Source organism: Juglans regia, chromosome 10, assembly GCF_001411555.2.
Source record: "Juglans regia cultivar Chandler chromosome 10, Walnut 2.0, whole genome shotgun sequence".
NCBI classification, from domain to species: Eukaryota; Viridiplantae; Streptophyta; class Magnoliopsida; order Fagales; family Juglandaceae; genus Juglans; species Juglans regia.
The window spans coordinates 12581921-12607709 of NC_049910.1; positions in this window are offsets into that span (position 1 = coordinate 12581921).

Consider the following 25789-nt stretch of genomic DNA (forward strand, 5'->3'; position numbering starts at 1 on the left):
AACTAAACCCTAAGAGAGAGAGAGAGAGAGAGATGAGAAAGAGAGGGAGAGAGAGAAAGAGAACACAGTGAGAGGAATATGCACCATGCATGACAAGACGTTATGGACTAGGGTGGTGGCATCGTCCGGGGCAACGTCAGAAGGTAGAGGCTCATCCTCTGGATATCATTGGGTTAAAGTACATGGGGGCTTATGGTCTGGTTGTTTAAATGTAATATTTGGGATGTCTCAAATCCTAGGTTGGAGCGCGTAATAATGAATATTTTATGAATGTCAATACATCTCGCACATGGTATAAGAATGATTCTTTCGTTTTCGCTTACCAAGAAAATCAAATTTTTTATTTAGATAATCTGGAGTACGGAACCCATGGCGAGTAGTACAAAAGTTTGTACCAAAAAATATATATGATTACATTCTAGAGACAGATGGATAACATGAAGAATTTGATGGTCCAACAAATGAAGAAACATATCAAGAAAACGAATTAAGCATCAATTTATTTGTTGATCCCAGCCAATATGAAATGGTTCTATTGTGTAAAGAAGATGTTGAAGCAGAAGTAATTGACGACAGCTTGTCAGAGGAACATGAGTCAACTGAAGTGGCTAGTGAGGATGAGGGTGACTGGTTGAGCAAAACTAATATAATAACATTTTTGCGAATAATAATTTATTACAGTTTAAAAAGAATATGCCTTCTAAATTTAAAGCAACTCGTGTGCCACCTCCATTCATTACCAACTCCCCAATTGGTTTGCCTGTCACGAATGGTGGGCCAACATCACCAAACCCAGAAAAAAGTATTTTACGTAGAAACTTGTAATAAATTATGTGATGATTTAAGTAATAGTGTTTTAAAAATAGAATAATTTTTTGATATGATGTGCTTTAATGACAATATAGCTGTTGTAAGTCATCGCCGAGGTCCAGGTGCTACTAGAGGTATCTGCATAGAGAAAGTAAGGAAAACAAAAAAAATTAAAGTTGATTTCCTGATTATCACAGCGGTCGCTCTGGAGATTCGGCAGCTTGACTTGCTTCTTATGTTGGTACTCTTAGTCGCATATATGCACCGATGACTACATCCACCTCGGCTAAAGTTTTCCAAAATGTGAAAGACTACTTAAAAAATCGTTGACTGGTAATAAGTTACTTAGAAAACAATTAACTATAACTTATTACTTAATTTATAATTAGTTTATATTTGGACTAATCGTTTATAATTTTTTCAATGATGAGTCTGAAGTTAATTTTGGCCGGCAAAAGGATTGATTAATGGTTGATGAGTTAATACCCAATGCATTGCGAAAGTACAAAAGTAGATGTTATGCACACTATCAGAAGTTCAGTAGTGCAACAACAGCGCTTCAAAATCCATTCCAAAACATGCTACCAAACAAATGAGAGAAGTTTTGTGATATGTTTGAAGATCCCGCATATCAGGTAATTTTGCTGCTATCTTTCTTTATGATAACTGCTCCAAATCTGGTACTTTTGTGATATCTTTCTTTTATGAGAAGTTTCGATGCTATCATAAGTTTTGTAATAATCTTGCTGCTACAAATCTTAATGGTGTTTGGACCAGTCCCGAATCAGAAATAAATTATATAAGTTTAGTTTTTTATTTGTATTGTCTAATAATATTTTTATTATTTATACTATCTCTAATATTTTTTTTTATAGGACAAGATGGTATCACTTATGGAAACTGTTGCGGCTCCATCTGATAAATCATTTGTGAACGATGTTCAGATCTTTTCTCAGTTTTTTGGACCACGTTCTAGATATTTGAGGAGCTTAGGATGTTGTGTGAAGCCTTCCTCAACATCATCATCTTCTAAAGTTAGATCGAATACCAACTCTTGGGAATTAGAAGAAGCAAGGCTTGAGATTGAACATTTAAGGTCCAAGCAAAGAGAGTTGCACAATCAATTAGATGAGGCAGCAGATATAAAGGCGAGATTATAACAAAATGTGCAGAAGAAGTTGGAGATTCAATCCCAAAAAATGTTTGAATAATAGCAATTAATGATGTATCAAAACTCTATGCCATCACTATTCTTGAACGTATTTTTTTTAGTTATGTCTTTTTATTATTCTGACTTGATGCAACATTTGAACAATTGTAATGTTCTAATTACAATACTTATATTAGTTTCATATTTTGAATTTACAGCTTAATGTATCATGAGTACCATTCCAACTTAAAATACTCAGTTTGAACGATAATTTACAATTTATTACCCTTCAAACACATTTTAGCTTCCATTTGAACGATCAATAAAAAACCATTCGAATGAACTGAGAACCGTCAATATTGTTTGAATAGACTAATTGTTTGTTTGAACAGACTGCATGTTTAGACGTTCGAATAAATAATAATTTATTCGAACAACATTTGTCATCATTCCAATGTACCATACACCATTCAAACAAAAATACCAAATCAATCCTTCAAACAAATGTTTTCAATTTGAACGTTTCTTAATCGTGTTAAATCAAATTATTGTTGTTCAAACATAAATATATATGTTTGAATGCAAATAAATTGTTTGAATATTCTTGTTTGAATGCTTTCAACCGGTTCGGCCAGATTTCGTCCTTAAAAGTATCTTTTAGGATGAAATTCAAATTCATCTCCAAAAAACTTTTGAGACAGACATTTTGGGATGAAATAGAGATGAAACGTTTCCGTCTCTAAATTTCTTTTGGGACAAAAATGAGATATTTTGGGATGAAATTTTTCGTCCCAAAAATCGCATTCTCTTGTAGTGTTGCATATTTAAAACTTATATTTACACATATTGGTAACTTATACTTTTTTTACTTTTTTATAGTGAAATGTTCTTTATCGTCCCACACTATACACCAATATGTAATTTGTTATTTTTATCCTTTTATTTAAATACACATATTTACACATCAATGTGTGTGTATTTAAATAGAAGGAAAAAATTAATAAATCATATATTGATGTGTGGTGTAAGAGATGATAAGTAGAATTTTTCTTAAAACTTATACCTAGTATTAATATATACTACTATAATAAAAAAATTATATCTAAGAGATTTCTCTTACTTCAAATTCAAAATTCAAAATCCTATTTATTATTGCCTTTCTCCATCTCAATCTCGCAATCCCCACCGGCCGCCACAAATACCACCCTTGCCACTTCCAAGTCTAACCCTCTCTCTCTTGCTTGAGTGTGTATCCCTACACCCCATGTCTAGGTGAGCAATCTCAATTCTCGTTAGGGGTGTGAAAAAAATCAAAAAATAAGTTGAACCGAACCCAGGTTCAATTTAGTATTCGTTCTTAAGAAATGAAATTGGTTTAGTATCGATTTTTATATTTTGAGAATCAGTTTAAACTGAACCAAATCGGTATATATATATATATATTAATTTTTTATATTATAAACAAATTATATAAATTTTATATTATATTATATATATTACATGCTAAATTGCTAATTAATATATCATGAGATTTTAATCTTATTATTCATGCTTATTAATGATCTTATTATTCAATGAGGATGATCACGATTTTGTGGCTTTCGGGTATTTTGTATAGCTTAATGTAAGATATTTTTAGAGTTTTGACTAAACTTCCCAAACACCGCAACTTTTCTCTCTAAACCCAGCATCTTTCAGACCGGCTAGAGGGGGTGAGAGCTTCGGCTCCTTCTCCTTTCACTCCTTCCCTCCTCCTTTCTGGTTTCCTTTGTATATTTGCATTTTTTTTTTTTTTTCAGGCCAAATAAAGGGAGAATCGCCGTTCGTGATCTTCCGGGTCCCTATAGCCAACACGCGCCCCACCAGGAGGTTGCCCAGCTGCCGATCTACACGTTCACCGAACACGGCCCCAACCGGAGTGGAGCGTAGCCTGCACGGGCGGGACGAAAATTCTGGAGCTCGTCGGCGCTTGGCCCTCATGCGCCACCAAGGAGCTCTTTGCCGTTGCAACGCGTGGCAGCTCCTGAACCGGCGACTCTGGATCTTCCAAGACCGACCGTCGGTTTTCCCTTCTGAGGCATTTTTGTGCACTATTTTTCCCTTTTTACAGTGTTTTTAATGTAATTTATTTATGCATTGTCTTTATTTTCAAGAAAACAAAAAATCCAAAAATATTTGTCCCTTCAGACTTAGGTCCAAAGGATGTTGTCCCCCCTCCGCTTAGTCGGTGATGTTGGGGTTTAGTTTCTCCATACCCCGTCTAGTTGGGTATGGAGTTTTTGTGTTTGGTTGCTTCAAATTCTGTCAGGAACAGAGTTGTGCTATCTCTTAGACTTCGGTCTTTAGAGATAAGCCGTCTGGCTAGACTATGTCAGTCACAATAATCTACTGGGATTCTACTAATGTTTGTAATTGACTTGTTGTTTGAAGTTAAATCTGTATGTCCTCTTTAAATGAATGGAAGGAGATCTGTTATTATAAAAAAAAAAGAAATGTAAGATATTTATATTCCAATGTAAGATATACCGAGGGGTAATAGGGAATATTTTATCTCTATAATGGGCCGTTTTGGTGTGAGTGCAACTTTTTTTATTATTATTATTCGGAAATGATTGGTTGTAGGAAAGATTTTTATTATTGAGATTGAGTTACTCACAAAGTTTGTTTATGTGATAACCAAAGGAAGAAATTGGAGAAGCTTGCTTCATTTTTTTACAAGTACGCAAATATTAGGAAGTGTTAGGTACAAATTAGCATCTATTGATTTTTTCTAGAACGTTAAATTCTCGTCACATTCATTTGAGAAATATGAATTTCAAGTGTTAGGTACAAATTGAACCGAATTGAAATCGAAAAAATCGAATGTTTTGATTTAGGTGATGAATTAGTTCATATCGATTCTTAAATTTTTAAAACTAATTTACATAGATTTGATTCCAAACTTTATCCAGAACCGAACCAAATCAGATCGGTTTTACTCCTAATTCTCGCTGCCCCACTCTCTCTCTCTATGGCTCCATGGTTTGGCAGTTGTGACGTAGCTTAGCCAAGCTAATTAATCAGTTGCATGTCAAATTGCTACTGCCATGCTTAGGTTGACGCACCATCTACCACGTTAGTTTTGTGGCTAATAACATCTCTAATTCAAAAAAGATAAAACACAGAGAAGAAAGAAAAAGAAAGAAACCGTTCAAAATTTTGTTTTATTTTCATTCTCTTAGTTTCATATAGTTGAATCGTTGATGATGTGGTTTCTAATTTGAATTGTACTAGGATAGTAAATAGATAATTAACTGTTCTAAAAAATTAAAGTATTTGTTAATCGCTTATTTTTTCCATTTCACCTTTGAATTTGAAGCCGTCTCTTTGCAAATTTGAATCGTTTTTTATTCTTCAATTTATATATGCATTTATGAGAGTGTTTATTTCATTAAAATATATCATATTTGTAAACTCCACATTGAAAGTCTATTTCCATAAACTACTAGAAATGCACTTTAAATTTTATTGTTATGTTATGTTATGATGCATGAGTTAGAGTCACACCTATTCACGTGAGTCCATGACATGAGTCAATCGGGTAGGTTCGAGTCATGTCATTAGGATTTGGGTTGAAGCAACACCACCCATATGACCTATTTATTTTATCAAGATCATGTACGTTAAGTCAACCCTACAAGGCTTGTTTAAAACTTAAAAGAATAAGTCGAATAACATATTTTTGGCTGATTGGAAAACCCTGGTCAATTGTGTACATGCAGATTGACCTAATGTGACTCGATTATTAATTGGGTCAACCCGAATTTACCTAAACCCAATAGAATCTGTTATGAAGCCCTAGAAGTGCATTTGGGGAAGACGAAGTACTTCTAAATTGGAACAGGAAGAGATCGGGAACTTATTTGTAGTTGAAGACCATTTTTGGTGTAGGCACCAAAACGGTGTGTTTTGTCTGTTATAGTAGCTCATGTTGTCAGTGGTTATGTTAGCCTAATCTGCAGTTAGTTATGAAATGCACAATGCGTATATGGAGGAAATCAGTGAAGGTAAAAGTATCGAGAATCTTCTGATCGTTTTTCTTCCATAAGGAGGTTTGGGTTACCTCGAATAACCCAATGAATTTATGCATTTGTAAGTCATCTTCTTCCTTTGAATTTTCTGTGTTTTGTGTGTGTGTTTATTGAGTATTCTTACTTTTACATAAAGGACCTTAACAATTGGTATCATCAGAGCATTCTATCCTAATGGTTGACGAAACACATTCCAAGCAGCAGACTGAGGTCTGGTTTTCTTTCAAGACTAAAACCTAAAACTTTGGAAACATTTCATCTAATCATTACAACTTTCTCAAATTTCCACACAAAATAAAATAAACAATTCAATTTTTTCAAATCTCAAAATGAAAATAATATTAAAAAATATATTCTGACAATATTTTATTCAACTTTTTAACTTTAATCTCAACTCATCTCATCTCATATCTGAAAACAAACGAGGCCTAGAGGTCTTCAACGTCAGATTGATATTTTGGGGGAAGGGATGCATGAAGTGTGTGGGAACCAGCAAAGCGTCGACACTAGAATGGACCAATTGACGGATATGGTGTGCATGTTGGTAGCAAATTAGAACAACATTGGCGCCAGGGACTTGCAAAACACAAATGATGTTGATCAAACTCGGAATAGGGGCTTTCAAAGGGGAATCAGATTAGATTTTCCTCATTTCAAGGGGAAAAATCCATTAGGTTGGATATTCAAAGCATCACAATACTTTGAATATCACCAAACAAACCAAGCTCAACGCCTATTAATTGCTTCCTATCACATGGAGGAGGAAGCTTTGGTGTGGTACTAGGATGCTCTTAACACAACCCAATTTAATAGCTGGGATACAATGGTTCGAGCCTTGCTGGTACGTTTTGGCCCAACAACTTTTGATGATCCTATAGAGACTTCAACTTGTCTTAAGCAAACTTCATCAGTAGCTAGTTACAAAGCATAGTTCGAGGCTTTATCCAACAGATTACGTGGACTCTCTGACTATCATAACCTGAGTTGTTTTCTCAGTAAATTGAAGGACGAAATCAGGTTGCCCCTACATTTGTTTAATCCTCTTAATTTAAATCCTACCTTTAGGTTGGCTCGGATTCAAGAGGAATACATAAGTAGTACAAGGAAACCCATTAAGTTGAACAATGAGAGGCGAATTGCGCCAACTGGTCACGGTTTTCAAAAAGTATGACCTCACTGTCTATGGATGAGAAACGAAAGAAGAGTTTATGTTATCATTGTGAGGAAAAGAGAAACCCAAACCACGTATGTAAATCCCCAAGGGTTTACTTAATCCAAACTATTGAAGAATGTGTAGATAGTGGGGCAAAAGCCGAGGATACCTCAGCCTTGGAAATAGAAGGGGACATATCAACTCAGGTTATGAATGTGGAACCTAAGATTTCTTTTATTGCGATTACGGGCACTCCAAGTGCTAGAACTATGAGAGTAATGGGGCTGATTGGGAAGGTGCAGGTGGTAATTTTGGTCGAAGTACGCACAACTTCATTTACCCGTCGGTGGTACAAAAAACCAGATTAGTAATGGACACTTCTCAAAGGGTGGCTATGAAGATAGCTAATAGGCAAGTTATCACAAGTGAAGGTCATTGCAAGGAGGTCACCACACGGGTTCAAGGTACTAATTTCAATCCCTCTTTTTATGTACTGTCTTTGGGTGGATGTGATGTGGTATTGGGCATTAAATGGCTAGAAATATTGGGGCCTATCATGTGGGATTTTTCAAATCTCACTATGAAGTTTATGTATAAGGGAAGGGACACTCAGTTGGTTGGAATGGGGTTGGAACAACTCACACTTGAGGGAAGTAATAAGGCCATGTTGAATTCAGTTAAGAGGGGGAGAGGGCTATTTTTGCACTTAGTGGGGGAGGAAAAGGGCATGAAACACTGTCATTAGGGGGATGATATCCAGAAAATCCTGACCACTTTTCAAGGGGTCTTTGACGTCCCTAAGGGATTGCCTTTGTCAAGGGAATATAACCATAAAATTACCATCAATGAAGGAACTCATCCTGTGACAGCTAGGTTCTACAGTTACCCACATTATCAAAAGGCAGAGATTGAGAAAATCGTTGCTGAATTGTTGGAAACAAGGATAGTGAGACCCAGTAACAGTCCTTTTTCTTCACCTGCACTATTGGTCCGTAAGGTGGATAGGAGTTGATGCATGTGCATCGACTATAGGGCCCTTAACCAAGAGACGGTTAAGGACAAATTTTCAATTCCAGTAATTGATGAGTTATTGGATGAGTTGTTTGGGTTGGTAGTTTTTTCTAAATTGGACTTAAGGTCAGGTTATCACCAAATAAAAATAGTCCTGGAGGATGTGTCTAAAACGGCACTTAGGACTCATGAAAGGCATTACGAGTTGTTGGTTATGCCGTTTGAGTTGATGAATGCTCCATCAACCTTCCAAGGATTGATGAATCATATTTTTCACCCTTATTTGAAGAAGTTTGTACTAGTATTGTTTGGTGACATACTATTATATAACAAAGGGTGGAGTGAACATTTGGGGCATTTAGAGAAGGTGCTGGAATTTGGAAGAAAATCCAATTGTTTGCCAAACTTTCTAAATGTAACTTTAGGGTTCCGGAAGTGGGTTTTTTGGGGCATCTTATAAATGCAGAGGGAGTGATGGCCGATCCTAACAAGGTGAAAGCAATGTTGGAATGGCCTACTCCAACAAGTGTGAAGTCTCTAAGGGGGTTTTTGGGCCTCACTGGGTATTATTGGAAGTTTATCAAGATCTACGGTACAATTGTTGGCCCACTTACAGATTTACTTAAAAAAATGCTTTTTTGTGGTCGGATGAAGCCTTGAGCGCTTTTAATGAGCTGAAGTCAGTAGTTACAAGTTCACTAGTCCTTAAGTTGTCAAATTTTTCTAAATCCTTCACTATTGAGTGTGACGCTAGTGGGAAGGGAATTGGGGCAGTGCTAATGCAGTCGTGATAGCCTCTTGCATATCTGAGTAAGGCAATCAAGGGAAAAGCCCTTCTCTTGTCCACCTATGAGAAGGAACTCTTAGCCCTAGTCACGGTTGTGAGGAAATGGAGGCCTTACATTTTAGGGCAGTCGTTCATTGTTAAAACAGACCAACAGGCCTTAAAACACCGATTGGAACAAAGGGTTAGTACAGTGGCTCAACATAAGTGGGTGAGCAAGTTGATGGACTATGACTTCATGATAATGTACAAAAAAGGGAAGGAAAACTTAGTGGCCGATGCCTTGTCGAGGAGAGGGGAGGAAAATGAGTTAAGGGAAGGGTCCTTATCCATGATTTCTTTTCCTAACAGTGAATGGGTTGTGGAATTGAAGGAGAGTTATGAACACTCCCCTGAGGTGCAGGAAATGTTTAAAAAATTGCAAGTGGACAGCTCAGCCTTAAAGACTATCAAATTCAGCAAAGGATGCTATTAAAGAAGAAGAGAATTGTAATTGTACCCAACTCTTCCTTCAAGAGTAAGGTACTGCATTATATTCATGATCACCCATTTGGTGGACACTCGGGTTATTTAAAAACATACTAGCGAGCTAAGAGGGACTTCTATTGAAAAAGCATGAAAAAAGACATCAAAAGACTGGTTCGGGAGTGTGACACGTGTCAAAAGGTGAAGTACGAGACAACACCACCCGCAGGGCTGCTACAACCCAAGCCCATACCCCAACAGGCTTGCACAGATATCTCTATGGACTTCATAGAGGAACAACCCATGTCCCAAGGCCAGAATGTGATTTTTGTGGTCATCGAAAGGTTTACAAAATATGTTTATTTCATCCCTCTCTCACATCCCTATACAGCCTTTGTTGTGGCTACTAAATTCATGGACCATATTTTTAAATTACATGGGTTACCTCGAACAATAGTAACTGATAGAGACCCAATTTTATGAGTGCTTTTTGGAAGGCTTTTTTCTTGTTGCAGGGAACAGACCTCCACCAAAGTTTTGCTTACCATCCGCAGATTGATGGACAAACAGAGGCCCTAAACAAGTGCATGGAAGGGTACCTAAGGTGTTATGCAGGGGTTAAGCCACAATGTTGGGCCTAATGGTTACCATTTTCTGAATGATGGTATAATACTCCTATCACACAACTACTAAACTCACTCAATTTGAAGCATTATATAGTTATCCACCCCCTCAGCTAGTGAAATATGTTCCTGGAACTTCATCTAATAACCTAGTTGATCAAACACTACAGACCTGAGAACAGATACTGAAGCTACTAAAGGAAAACTTAACAGCATCACAAGCTAGAATGAAATTCCATGCAAATAAAAATAGATCCGAGAGAAAATCTGATGTGGGAGATTGGGTGCACCTACGATTGCAACCCTACCGCCAAGGCTTTGTTGTTGTCTGTCGTAATCTCAAGCTCGCCCCTTGCTACTATGGTCCTTTTCAGATAGAATAGAAAATCGGACATGTAGCGCTTACTGACTAAAGCTTCCAGCCGCTTCAAATATTCATCCCACTTTCCACGTGTCTTGCCTCAAACGGAAGATTGGAAGTCAGGTTCAACCCCTTTCCACCCTTCCTCCCATCAACCCTTAATGTGAGATCCAGCTAGAGCCCGAAGTTGTGGTGGAGCGGCGCATGAAGCAACTTGGAAACAGAGCTTTAATAGAAGTTTTAATCAAATGGATCAGTGCTAGTGAAGATGACAATACCTGGAAAGTTTTGTAGAAGCTCCAGCAAAAATATCCTCACCTTGTGGGCAAGGTGCTATAAGGGGGAGAGAGTTGTTATGAAGCCTTAGAAGTGCATTTGGGGAAGACAAAGTACTTCTTAACTGGGACTGGAAGAAATCGGGAACTTAAGTGGGAAGCATAGGGAAACTCGAAACGGCATTGTACATCATGAAGAAGCAAGCAAGATGTTGCATTGGATCAAGGTGAAACGCGACATTCAACTTAATAATTATGTTACCGTTTAAGTAAGTTTGTGTCTTTTCGAGCTTTAAATAAAGGGTGTTGTTATTTGTAGTTGAGGATCGTTTTCTGTGTAGCCACTAAAACAATGCATTTTGTCTGTTACAGTAGCTCATGTTGTCAGTGGTTATGTTAGCTTACTCTGTAGTTAGTTACGAAATGCACAATGCGTATATGGAGGAAATCAGTGAAGGGAAAAGTATAGAAAATCTTCTGAACGTTTTTCTTTTGTAAGGAGGTTTGGGTTACCTTGAATAACCCAATGAATTTATGCATTTGTAGTCATCTTCTTCCTTGGAATTTACTGTGTTCTATATGTGTGTTTATTTAGTATTCTTACTTTTACATAAAGGAGCTTAACAGTATCAAACCTTGACTCTATTGTTACTTGTCAAATTCACGGGTAGTGTAAAACATTGACAGCCCATGAAATATTTTAAGTTGTTGTTCATTTGGGTAATTGGCATATAAAACTACTTAAAATGTGTCTCGTCAATTTAAAGAATAACATGTCTATCTTTTGTATCCTAAAGGAAAATCATAGACACAATCTGTTGATGTCGTATTTCGCACACCCTTAGGCCAGGCACCGGCAACTCGAGTCTTCAAAGCTGGCCTCATTCGGTGTTGTATGGAGCCCCTGGCCGTGGTCCGGTATGGCTGTATGATATCGGTTCGTACATCCTTGGCGATGAACACTATTTAAATGTAGAAAATGAATAGATGAATACACAAATTTTACGTGGTTTGGCACTAGGCCTACGTCCACTGGAGTTTGGGGAGAAGAGATTCCACTATAACAAGCTTGTTTACAGTCTCTCGTGACCTCTCATTTCTCACTGTACTATAGAATTTGTAGAGCTATTTCATGGAAAAGATGTCCACTCTGGAGTTCTCTAGAGCCTTCAAGCTCCTCTCTCAAGTTCTCTGGAGCTCTCAGACTAAAGAAGAAGTTCCCCTTCCAAAGAAGTCGAAGTCATCCCCAAAGAGAGTGTGTTCAAACCCAAAAGTCCAAGAGATCAGATCAAGAGTCCCTCCGTAATCTGTAGGTTTCCCCTACCTTTTATTACCTGCCCCCATTTATTTTAAGTCACTTCCATACTTCTTATCTCCTTACACCTTACACCTTATATTTTCTTGCTCTATGTCAAATTACCATTTTTCTCTCCTAACGTTGCTTTTCCCTCATTCTTCTCCGCTTACACCTCTATGCCTCTCCTTTCTTGTCCCTCACTCTTCTTTATTGTTTGATCTTCTAGTGAGTCCCCTAAGTGGCTGGGCCTAGGACATTCCATGGGCCAGCGAAAAACCCCAAACATTACCCCACCAATTCCCATCGGACTTGCCCGATGGGAATTTTATAATTTGCATTCCATTTTCTTTGCTTCATTCTACTAGGCTGTCTATTTTTCCCATTGGTCGGTCTTTAGGTGGAGTTCTACCCCACCAAGCCTTTATGTCGTCGCTTTGTCATTATGATTTCCTTTAATCTTCTTTCCCTTTTTCTTTTCCTTTGGTCGCCTTTCCCATCTACTTATGCCTTTCCTTTCGCCGCCTTTTTTCCTTTTGCTCTCATTTCCTTTAGCCACATTCATTTTGCCCTTTTTCTTTAGTCGCCTTTTTCCTTAGTCGCTCCTATTTTGTACCCCGCCGAGCCTTTTTTTTTCTTTTTCTTTGTCCCGCCGCTTTTCCTTAGTTTTTGTTTTCATTTGCTCAATCCTGCATTATAAGAGTGTTAGTTTATGTTTGCAAAGATTCATTTGATGGAGAGTCCGTTGAGGAAGATCTTGTTGGTAGAGATTCCACTGATAAATATTTTGTAGATGCTGATAAATATTTTGTAGATAGAGATTTTGAAGATGCTGATAAATATTTTGTAGATGAAGATTTCGTCGATAAAAAATTTTTAGGTGGAGATTTCGCCGATAAATATGTCAGGTGGAGATCCTACTGATAAATATTTCGTAAATGAAGATCCTGTTGATAAATATTTTGTAAATGAAGATCCCGCTAATAAATCTTTTGTAAATAAAGATCCTACTATAAATATTTTGTAAATGAAAATCTCGCTGATAAATATTTTGTAAATGAAAATTCTGCCGATAAATGTTTTGTAGGTGGAGATTCGCCGTGAGGCAGGCCGGGCCGCTCTAAGGCTGGTCCCTCCTGTTGACCCTCACAGGAAGGTAAGTAGGAGATGTTGCCCCAATAACAATAAGTAATGTCAGGCAGTTGAAAGATTGAACCCGCACTTCGTCATTAGGCAAGTCGGGTTGCCCTAAGGCTAGTCTCGCCTGTTGACCCTCACGAGAAGGTAAGTAAGAGATGTTTGGTCATGCCACACCATCTCGAAAGTAATATCAGGCAGTCGAAAGATTGAACCCGCACTTCACCGTGAGGCAGGCTGGGCCACCCTAAGGCTAGTCTTGCCTGTTGACCCTCACGAGAAGGTAAGTAGGAAATATCCAACCGTGTTGTGCCGTCTCGAAAGTAATGTCTGATAGTTGAAAGACTGAACCCGCACTTCACCTTGAGGCAAATTGGGTCACCCTAAGGCTGGTCCTGCCTATTGACCCTCACGGGAAGGTAAGTAAGAGATGCTGCACAAGTCAAACCTGTTAGTGAATTTGCAAACCTGAGTTGCTTTTGCTGGGATGTGGGGAAGGTCTGAAGCGCTATCCTTTGGCATTCTGTTGTTGGAGATAATGTTCCGTTCATAAAGATGTCAGGTGGCTGAAGGCTGACCCGCACTCCTCCGTGAGAGGGATAGAGCCGCCTCGGCCTGACTCGTCCATTTTGCCTCACAGGGAGGTAGGTTGGAGCTGGTGGAGTTTTCTTTGGTGGTGATTCTATTGTTGGAGATTCTATTGTTGAAGTAAAGTTCGTTGGTGGAGATTTTGTCTTCGGGTGGCCAAGGGCCGACCTGAACTCCTCCGCAAGAGGGATAAGGCAACTTTTAAGGCCTACATTTCCCTTTCGCCTCGCGGGGAGGTAAGTTGCTGATGACGATCTCGTTGATGTAGATTCCGTGGATTATGTCTGTGTCTTTTTCTTCATTATTCTGGTAGTCTATAGAATCGGCCCACTCTCTGTCAGGGAGAGGTCGGAATGCCTCATGCCATTCTACCTCTTTGTCTCCCGAAGAGGCAATTCGTACAACAATATTGCTGGTTCGCTCCTTCACTGCGACAGGGGCTTGGGTAAGTTATTCAGGTAGTCGTGAGGTTGATCCAGCTCTCCACTGTGAGAGGGATAAGGCAACCTTAAGGCCTATCTTTCCCTATGGTATTCCGCAAGGAGGTAAGTCGTTCCAACAATCTGTTACTGAACCTGCTCCAGCCCGTTGACATCACATGAAAAGGTAGGTTTGGGTCAAGCTAGTGCTGATCCCACATTTCATCACAGCAGAGGTCGAGATAAGTGATTCGGGTAGCCGTAAGGCTAATCCCGCTCTCCCGGACGAGGAGGCTGAGCCACATACTCGCCTATCATCCTTCGTGGGGAGGTAAGTTGTTTGATCAGTCTATTACTAAATTCACTCTCACTTGTTGATGCTTACGAGTAAGGTAAATTTTATCTTTGGGTGGCCAAGGACCAACCCACACTCCTCCGCGAGAGGGATAAGGCAACCTTTAAGGCCTACATTTCCCTATAGAACCCCGACGAGAGGTAAGTTGTTGAGGGAGTTCCCGTTTAGTGGAGTTGACTTTGTTGATGGAACTTGATTGATTTTTTCATTACAAAGTCGGGTCGTACAAAATAGAATTCACACCACAAGATAATCACGTTAGCAAAAAACCAGAGCGCGTAGCTACCGCGACTGATTTTTTGCTCACTGTTGTTTGATTTTTCCCTTCTTCTTCTTATATCTTCTTTCTTTTTTTACTGTTCGTCTGCTACTTGTGCCTTTCTGCATGCCCATTGTGCATATGGCCGCAGAGAGTGGCTGTTGTGCTTGGTGATAAGTTCCTGATGAATTCTTGGTGACAAGTGTCTTGGCCGTGGTGTAGTGGCCGACATGCAGTGATCGTGCAGGCCTTGGCAGTGGTGCATGGAGTGCAAGCAGTGACCATGCGGGCCTTGGTGTGGTGCATGGTATGTATGCAATGACAGTGAAGAGGTTGTTAAGGCCATCAAGTTCCTTTGGCCACACTACATGGAGGCCGCATAAAGTGGTTGTGTAGAGTGGCCCCAATGCATGGAGGCTGCCATCTCAAGGCCGTGGAGTTACCTCAACATTGTGCGAGGCCGTGGAGAAGCTCCGTGGAGAGTCTATTGAGGCTGTGAAGGTTGGTCATGGAGATTAGTCACCGAAAAGGTCGGTGGCCGAGGAGAAAGGTGCCGCCTCGAGCTGTTAGTAGAGGTGAGGCCATGTAGTTGCTGGCAGAGGAAGACTAGCCGAGGAGGAGCTGCCTGAGGAGTAATGGGCCGACGTGCCATTGTGCACAGTTGAGGAGTAATTTCCCACTAATATTTGGCCGTGGAGAGGGAGCCACTGTACTTGGCTTCATTGCCTACCCGTGGAAAGGAAGGGAGACCGACGTGTAGTGGCCATGGTTCTCACTGCGCCACAACCGGGCTACGCTGAGGAAATTTAACGCAGCCCATGCGTGTGGTGACATGGTGGTGTCCTCGCCTTGAGGGGAGGTTGCAGCCCATCCCCCCAGGGACTGACGGTGCCGGCAATTCAACAGGTGACTGCCGATGCTGCTCCTGTGCTGTGCCACTGCTTGGCTATGGTGCTCCTAACTTGTGCTATCGCGTGTTGTCGTGTGCAGCCACTGGCGGCCGTCATTCTGCCAAAGTGGTTGGAGCTCAGTCCAATAGGGACATAAATCGACAACGGTCCACATGGTGGTCGCCGACACCCCCATTGAGCCACGGCGAGATTTGGCTGTGGTAATCTCAGCCATGGATAGTTCCGTTCGTATGGTCGTGTGTGGTCCTTACCTTGAGGGGAGGTTGCAATCCATCCCCACAAGGACAGACGGTGCCAGCAGTCACACAGGTACTGCTAGTGCCACTCCTGCGCTAAGCCACGACGAGATTGTTGGGCTTCTCTTTATCTCGCTGCTGTGTGCAGTGCGGATCTCGTTCGTCAGCCGCCAGCTTAGGGTGTCCTTACCGTCAGGGACAGAGGGCATCGGCGGACGTAACAGTGGCCGCCAGTAGGTCTTGCAAGCTCACGACGGGCTGTCGTGAGCCACCCATTGCACTGCCTTGCATAATCTGCACTATGCATGGCAGTGTGCATGCCATGCACAGTCGAGACTTGAAGTCCATGCGGGCATTGTGCACTTAAGTGCACAGTGTCTGCCCACTGTGCAGTTATACGCCCAATGTACATTTGAGTTCATGTGGCCAAGGAGTTTGGGACCCCGGCCCTACATGTTGGATGTATAAAAAATATTCAAATTCAGTGCGCTTTTAACTCCTTATTGACAGCAGTGCTTTTTATAAAAATAAAAGTAGAAAAGTCGAAGATATTTATCTGGAGGATTTTTTATGGGCCATCGTGAAAAAGACTACCCCAACCCCACAACCCTTTTGTTCCTTGTTGAGAGCCAATAGCTCTCAAAACACAAACAAATCAATTCTCAAAACCAAACATAATTCACCCAATTATTCACTCAACTCTCCACTACACACCCATTCCCAACCCCAACTCTCAAACAATACTTCCACACCTTGGACCACTTCAACTCCATACTTATCATCATTACCCAGCATATGCCATAATAACCACCACATCGATAAACCTTGCGTCTTCCCCAATACCAATACCATGCCCATACCAAAGGAATTCATAGAACATTGGATCCATGCTATCCCTTCGAAGAAACAAAACAATACTATCAACTCGTCACAAATCTTACTATTCACAAGTCAGACAAAACAAACTCAACCCATGAAATCAACCATTACAAACAATATCCCTCTAACTAAAAGGTTTCCTCCCAATCCATTGGACCCCACCTCCATTAATAATACTAGATCCTAGTTAAATGCTTTAGGTTTCGTTTGGTTACTAAATATCTCACAATTCCTCTCAACTCATCATTACAATTTTTTTAAATCCCAACACAAAATATAATAAACAATTCAACTTTTTTAAATCCTAAAATAATAATAATATTAAAAAATAATATTCTAACAATATTTTATCATCTCAACTCAATTCAACATCCAAATACAACCTTAACCTTCATTCCAGTTAAACCACTACACAACCATACAAACCATACGTCAAATGTCAATATCACACTGTCATATCCTCAACAAACTAACTATTCCCACACAACTCAGAAGCTGCATCGATCCCTCCCCACCTCACCTCCTACAAACCATCACATCAACTCCCACCAACTCCACTCCCAATACACATTCCACCCCAAACCTCCAGCTGTCCCCCAACACCAATTCCCCTGCCTCATTTCCTGACATATATGCCAGCAATAAGCCATACAGATCCACCCCTGCAATCCCCCCTGACCCAATACTCGAGTACTCCGTACCAACTCCAACCTTGATACCATACAAATACCCCTCCCGAGTCCCCACCATACTCCCCTCTGCCGTACCATCACATTTCATACCCCTTCCTCCTTCCCACCAATATCAACCATCTATAAATGACCCCATCTACCTAAGAAAAACCACTCATAGAAATCAACAACCCATAAACCTCTTTCTATCCTTCACCCTGATAACATCTTCACACACCAAACCAACACCACCTCCTCGCATACTCACCCCTCAAACCTATGTTAGACCCCATTACACATCACAATCCTCCCCACAACTTTTCAAACCCAACTTCGAGCCTCGAACCCTCCATACTCAGTCATAACTTGGGGTTAGCCATCACCATATTACAACTAAGGATTCCCCCACCACTTTACCCCCTCGGGCCCCTCCCCATACCCCTACCCCTTTAATGAACCCACATTACTCAATACCCCAAACCTCCCCCCTCCCCTCTCCCCCCCACCCCACCATCCGATCCCATGGGTATCCTCGTTACTCATGTGGGAGCCATAACTGAGAACAATGTCCAACCTAAAACTAGAAAATACCACAAGAAAAATACTATTCACCACATCATCTCCAACTACTATCACTGCCAACATGGATGAACACTAAACTGAAAAAACAAAAAGCCTCACTCACAAAGAAAAAAGATTGGCCCTTACCATTGCAGAAATCTTGGACTGCCAGATTCCCACATTTCATATGAAAATCAAAGAAATATTCATAAGCATGAAAGCCAAAAGTACAAGAAAAGCATTGCCCATACCTCCCACATGTCAGTTGAAAGCACCACTCCTCCCGTCACTAACCTAGTTCATTTGGCCTCGGTAGCGAGCAACAAATCACCCCCACCTACACCATGATAATACTATCGTGGACCTATAGAGGCTTAGCCCAAGCTTCCGCAGCTTCCACTCTAAAAGGCCTCATTAGGACACACAATCCAAATTTTATTTTTTGTTAGAAACAAAGCAACAACAAGACCCCTGCTTCTTTAATTCTAACTCGGCTTGATTTTATTTTGTACATAGTTGTCCTTGTTGATGGGACCAAAGGTGGACTTGCAGTCTGTTGGCGCCTAGAACACAAATTAGGTCTTTTGTATAAATTCTCTTATGTTATTATGCTTTTCCTATACATATATTCCAATAGTCAGTCATGTACCTTAAATTTTGTATATGGCCCCACTGCATACCAATGGGAAAAGACATTTGGACTCTTCTGACTGGTTCTATCCAAATGCATCTAGGCCCAAGGCCTGCCCTCGGTGAATTTGAATCAATAACTTCTCAACATGAAAAAAGAGGTGGGACCCTTTTCAGCTCTGGCTCTTCGATCAGGTGGTTTACAAAACTTTATAAATTCTAACGGGCTCATTGACCTAAACTTCAGTGGTAATCAATATACCTGGACCAATGGTTGAACTGGCAATGCAAACATCAAAGAACGACTGGACTGTGTCGTAGCAAACTAACGCTATGTCCCACGCAGTGGTCCTCCATGTCCCAGCCACATCCTCGGATCACAATCCAATTTTTCTTTACACAACGGGCTCGGATCTATCATTTCTAAAACCCTATAAATTTGAAGAATTCTAGACCGGGGACCAATCCTCTTTCCAGGTGGTAGTCCATGCATGGATTCCACCATTCAAAGGTTCTCCATCCTATATTTTGTGCAATAATATCAAGGCCACCAAACTTGCACTCAAACAATAGAATAAATCCTCCTTCGGTGTCATCCAAAAAAAGACTTAAAAAAAAAAAAAAAGAACCCTCTACCAAGAGATTGATAGGCTCCAACAAGAAGAGCCAAAACTAGAGCATAAAATCCTCGAAGACAATATCAAAATCAATTTCTTCAAGCAATAAAAAAGAGGAAATTCTCAAGAAGCCAAAATTAGGGTTACGTGGCTTGATTCACCACCACCCAACATCATATTCTTTAATCTCAGCACTACCACTAGAAGAAGACGAAACGCCATATACCTACTCAAATTAACCTCGGGTGAGAGGGCCTCAGATTGAACAAAAACCAGGCAGGACTTCTCCCAATACTTTCAATAATCGTTCATCACTTTAAATCCCACATTTCCATATCAACTTGAATAGTTGTTCCCAAACATAATAACAGATGATGACAACACCCTCTTCTATCCATCCCTGAACCCACTAAGATACTCTCTGCCCTAAAACAAATTGGCTCTTTAAAAGCCCTAGGTTCTGATGGCTTCACGACTATTTTCTATAAAACCTACTGGGACATTATTCATATTGATATCATCACATCCAAACAAAGCTTCTTCAAAGGGAATTTTTTACACAGAGAAATGAATCATGCACACATGGCTCTTGTCCCAAAATTTGAAGCACCAAATGCAGTCACTCATTTAAGACTCATAAGCCTCTTCAACGTCAACTACAAGATCATCTCCAATGTTATGGTTATTACCTCTTTGTAACTTGTAAATTTGAGTGATTTGGTAGGCAATTCGAGGTGTCTGGCCTCCACAATTGTAAACACAATAATTCTTGAATATGATACATCATGCATTAATAACTGCCATATAAATAAAGCTTTACATGGACTTAGTCAAATATTAAACTGCCTCACGACACCTAACTGACCCACTAGACATAGACTCAAAACAGGAACTGAATAACAAATACTAAATAAAAACGTGGTCCAAGACAAATACAAGTTGGAACCATTGCATAACGTGGCCCGTGAGTTACCTGATGGACTTAACTAACCACACAATTCAAATAAGACCCAAAGTAAATAAGATACGGCCCGTAGTCCTAGACCCGGCCCATGACACTTCAGACAATAACCCTAAGATTAGGGTTCCTTCACATGGCAGCTCATAATACACGCCACCTCTTCAGAAGACCTTGCCCTCAAGATCTGGAAATCTCCTCTGCAATTCTTCACAGTCCACCCATGTCGCATCGTTCTCGTCCAAGCCTTTCCATTGGACTAGCATCTCCACACCAGCCCTGTGTTCTTTCTTGATGATATGCCTAGCGAGTATGATTCTTGGCTTGGGTTCAAGATGCCCTTCGAAGGTAAGTCTTGGTAACTTTGTGGATGGTTGAACTTGTTCTCCCAAAGTCTTTTTGAGACAAGAGACATGAAATACGGGAAAAATCTGTGAATCTGGTGGAAGATCTAAATGGTATGCCACTTTGCCGATTCTCTGAGTTATGGTGTAAGGGCCATAATATCTTGGAGAGAGCTTGAGGTTCCTCCTCACAGCTACTGACATCTGTCAGTAGGGGCGAAGGCGGAGGTAAACTTTGTTGCCGATCTGAAATTCTCGATCCGTCCTGTGCTTATGCGCATAAAATTTCATCTTTTCTTGAACTTCCTTTAAATTTTCACGGACTAACCTATTTATGAGCTCTCTGCTTCTTAGTTCTTCCTCAACAGCTTGAACCTTAGTTACTCCCGATTCATAAGGCATCATCCTTGGAGGTGGTTGTCCGTAGACCACTTCATACGATGAAATCTTTGTGGAAGTATGTTCTAAGGTATTGCAGGCATACTCCGCCAGAGGTAGCCATCGTGCCCAGTCTCGGGGTCTATCTCTTGAGAAGCTCCTGAGGTAGCCTTCTAACCCTTTGTTGAATATCTCTGTTTGGCCGTCTGTTTGGGGGTGGTAAGCTGAGCTAAGCATTAACTCAGTGCCACTCATCTTGAAAAGTTCTCTTCAGAACTAGCTGGTGAACACTGGATCCCTGTCACTCACAATTGTTAGAGGAAAACCATGTAATTTAAAGATAGTGTCAAGGAATACCCTTGCCACCGTGGCTGCTATGTATGGGTGTGATAGGGACATGAAATGAGCATACTTGCTCAATCTGTCTACTACCACCAATATTATAGTTCGTCCTCCTGAAGGTGGCAATCCTTCAATGAAATCCATATTGATATCAACCCAGTTCCGTGTAGGGATGGGTAGAGGTTGGAGCAAGCCTGCTAGATGAATATTTTCCACCTCATTTCTCTGGCAAACATCACATTCCCGAATGAAGTCCCTGACATCCCTTCTTAAACCAGGCCAGAAAAACTCTTTTTTAATTCTTGCATATGTCTTATACATCCCCGTGTGACCTGCTAATGGGCTGCTGTAGAATTGTTGTAGGATCTCACGCTGGAAGACCACCAGGTTCCCAAGGTGCACCCAGCCTTTATAAAAGAGCAGGCCATTTCGGACTTGGTAAAAGGATTGGTTTTCCAGGGTTCCCTGATGGCAGTTTCTAATTAGCTCCTGCAATTGGGAATCCTGCAGGTAAGCTCTCTTTAATTCCTCTATCCAATTTGTTTGAAGAAGGCTTATGGCTTGAATGTGTGCTGGTTTGGACTGTGTCTGGTTGGTAATGGAGTTTGTATGTTTGGTTGGGCTCTGTGTATCTGGAGGATTTTTTGAGGTGGCTAATTAGTTTAGTGTTTCGGGTTTGTTTATGAGGGGTAACCTGGATAGTCCATCAGCCACCTAGTTGGTCTTCCCACTCTTGTATTCCACTGAAAAATCATATCTCAGTAGCTTGGAAACCCATTTCTATTGTGCAGGAGTCCCCACCCTTTGCTCTAATAGGTATTTCAAAGCTTTTTGGTCTGTACGAACTTTGAAATACTGTCCCAATAAATAATGTCTCCATTTTCTTATTGTCATTACTAGTGCCAAGAGTTCTTTCTCATAAGTTGATAATGAGAGGCTCCTTCCCTTTAGTCCTTGGCTGAGGTAGGCTATAGGTTTCCCTTCTTACATTAATACAACACCTAAACCTTCACCTGATGCATCACACTCCACAATAAATCTTTTAGAAAAATCAGGTAAATTTAACATTGGGGGGCTTACCATTGCTTTCTTAAGCCTCTCAAAGCCTTCTTGTGCCTTGTTGGACCATAAAAAGGCATTCTTCCTTAAGAGAGCAGTTAAAAGGGCTACAATGGCTCCATAATTTTTTACAAGCTTCTTGTAATATCTTATAAGACCCAAAAATTCCCTTAAGGCCTTCAAGTTCCGAGGCAATGGCCACTGTTGCATTGCTGATATTTTATAGGGATCAGCTTTGACTCTTTCTCTAGAAATTATATGACCTAGATATTCCACTTCCCGGAAGCCAAACATACACTTAGACTCCTTTGCATAAAGCTAATGGGATCTCAAGGTGTCTAAAACCACTTGCAAATGTTTCACATGATCTTCCAAAGACTTGCTATAAATTAATATGTCATAAAAAAAAACCAAAACAATTTTTCTCAAGTAAGGTTTAAAAATTTCATTCATCAAGCCTTGGAAAGTTGATGGGGCATTAGTAAGCCCAAAAGGCATAACCATAAATTCATAGTGACCCTTATGGGTTCTAAAAGCAGTCTTTTGTATATCCCCCTCATGCATTCTGATTTGGTGATAACTTGAACACAAATCCAGTTTTGAAAAATTTTTAGCCCCATGGAGTTCATCAAGCAACTCATCAATGTTAGGAATCGGGTACTTATCTTTTATTGTGTCCTTGTTGAGAGCACGGTAGTCCACACACATTCTCCAACTCTCACCCGCCTTTCTAACCAGCAAAACAGGGGAAGAGTATGGGCTTTGGCTTCCTCCAATAATCTCACTCTTAAGCATCTCTGCCACCAGCTTTTCTATTTTTGTTTTTTTATAGTATGGATACCTATAAGGCCTTACACAAGTCAGCTTTGCTCCCTCCAGTAGCTCAATCTTATGGTCATGACTCTGGGGTGGAGGCAATCCATTAGGTTTAACAAAAATATCTCCAGACTTCTTAATAACCTGTTCCAACACTGGTTCCTTGTGTTCCCCAACCTGCATCACAGTTTCACCTATTAATTGTAGCCAAATTCCTTTGACTGAACCTTTCTGTAAATTAGGAACATCTTCCACTACTTCCAAGGCTTTGTTTGGAGGTTGTAATTTCTGCAGTTGAACTTTAGTACCCTTAAAATCAAACTGCATAGTGAGGTCAGAAAAGTTCCATAGGATGGATCCTAAATCTCGCAACCAATCAACTCCTAACACCACATCACAGCCTCCTAGAGTTAATAAATAGAGATTAGCCATAATCTTTAAACTTTATAGTTAAATAGGACCTGCCCTATAGTAACCTTGACCAGGAAGGCTAGCCCCATTAGCTACTTTAACTGTCAGTTGGCTTTCCCCCACTGGTAGTTTTGATTTCCTTGCTACATAAGGATCCACAAAGCTGTGCGTGCTTCTTGTGTCAATAAGAATCAAAACTTTTTGTTGATTAATAAAGCCTTATACCCTCATTGTTTTAGGGGATAGTGAACCAGCTATGGCATGTAGAGAAATGCCAAGTAGTTCACCCGTCTCCTTATATCCTTCCTCCATTTCCTTTGGCTCAATGATGGCCAAGTTCCCCTCCTCAAGCTCGGTTTCTTCATTCTCACCCTCTTCAATCCCTTCCAACAAAAACAACTTAGGTTTATTACATTTGTGACCAATGTGAAATTTTTCATTACAATAGTAACATAGACCATTCTCTCTCCTTTCTTGCATTTGGGCTAGGGTTATTCTTTTTATGGGCATTATGGGTTTTCTGTTTGGGTTGTATGGAGTTTGTGGGGTTCTATTTTCTGCTCTAAGGGGTGGTACTGATAATCTGAGGATTGGTGGAGTTGGTGGAAGTTTTGGCAGGTAAGTATGAGTGGGTTGGCTTGGGTTTTGGGTTCTGTTTGGGGTTGCCCTGCTTCTCCTAGCTACCTCCTCCTTTTGTAACTTTGCTAACCCAAATGCAGCTAAAATTGTATTTGGTTTAAGCATCGTTACCATAATTTTAAGATCATCCCTTAGGCCACTAATGAAGGTGCTAATACGAAATTCCTCTATAAGTCCCTTAATTTTATTCGATAAGATCTCAATTTCAGTTTGGTATTCTTCTACCGTAGAGGTTTGTCTTAGCTTTGTAAAGGCTCCAATTGGATCCTCAAATATTGAGGGCCCAAACCGCACCATAAGTGCTATGGTAAACTCCTCCCATCTACCCATAGACCCGAATCCCTAAGCCAAGAGAACCAAGACAAAGCCTTGCCTTCCATGTGGAAGAAGGCAATCTGAATTTTTTGGTCTTTGGGTGTGTTAAAATATTCAAAGAACTGTTCAGCCATAAGGATCTATTCCATAGGATCTAACCCATTAAATTTAGGAAAATCTAATCTTAGGGACCTAGCATGTATCCCCCCATTTCCCTCAAATAATGGATTATTGAACTGACCTTTAACATTGGATGGTCCTTCTCCTAAGTTTTGCTTATTGGCCTGTAGAGCTAATTGGTCATAGTTTGCTACCAAATTGTTAAGCTGCTATAACACGGCTTCCAGCATGCCTTTTTGTCTGCTTTGTTCTTTCCGTAGGTGCCCCGTTTCAACTTTGAGCATTGAGACTGCTGTAGAAAGTTGAGCTTGGCATGTACCCTCATCCATGGTGCAGGAACCTGGCTCTGATACCACTTTGTAACTTGTAAATTTGAGTGATTTGGTAGGCAATTCGGGGTGCCTAGCCTCCACAATTGTAAACACAATAATTATTGAATCTGATACCTCATGCATTAACAAATGCCATATAAATAGAGCTTTACATGGACTTAGTCAAATATTAAACTAACCCACAACACCTAATTGACCCACTAGACACACGGACTCAAAACAGGAACTGAATAACAAATACTAAATAAAAACGTGGTCCATGACAAATACAATTTGGAATCATCTTATAACGTGGCCCGTGAGATACATGCTAGACTTAACTAACCACACAATTCAAATAAGACCAAGTAAATAAGATACGGCCCGTAGGCGTAGACCCAGCCCACGACACTTCAGACAATAACCCTAAGATTAGGGTTCCTTCACATGGTAGCTCATAACATCCAAAATTATCTCTAACATATTAACACCCTATCTTGAAAAATCATCTCTCCATCCCAAATTGCCTTCATCCCTAGAACAATTATCCAAGATAATTACATTCTAGCCCATGAGATCTTCTCTTCCATGAAACATAAAAAAGGAGCTCGTGGTTGGATAGCCCTCAAAATTGACATGGAAAAGGCCTTTGACCAAATTGAATGGAACCTCATTACCAAGGTCCTCCACCTCCATGGCTTCCACCCCCAAGGTCATCCACTAGATCCATCAATGCATCTCTATAGCTACTTTCTCCATCCTCCTCAATGGTAGTTTGGTGGACTTCTTCCCATCCAAAAGAGGACTTAGACAAGGATATCCATTATCCCCACCCTC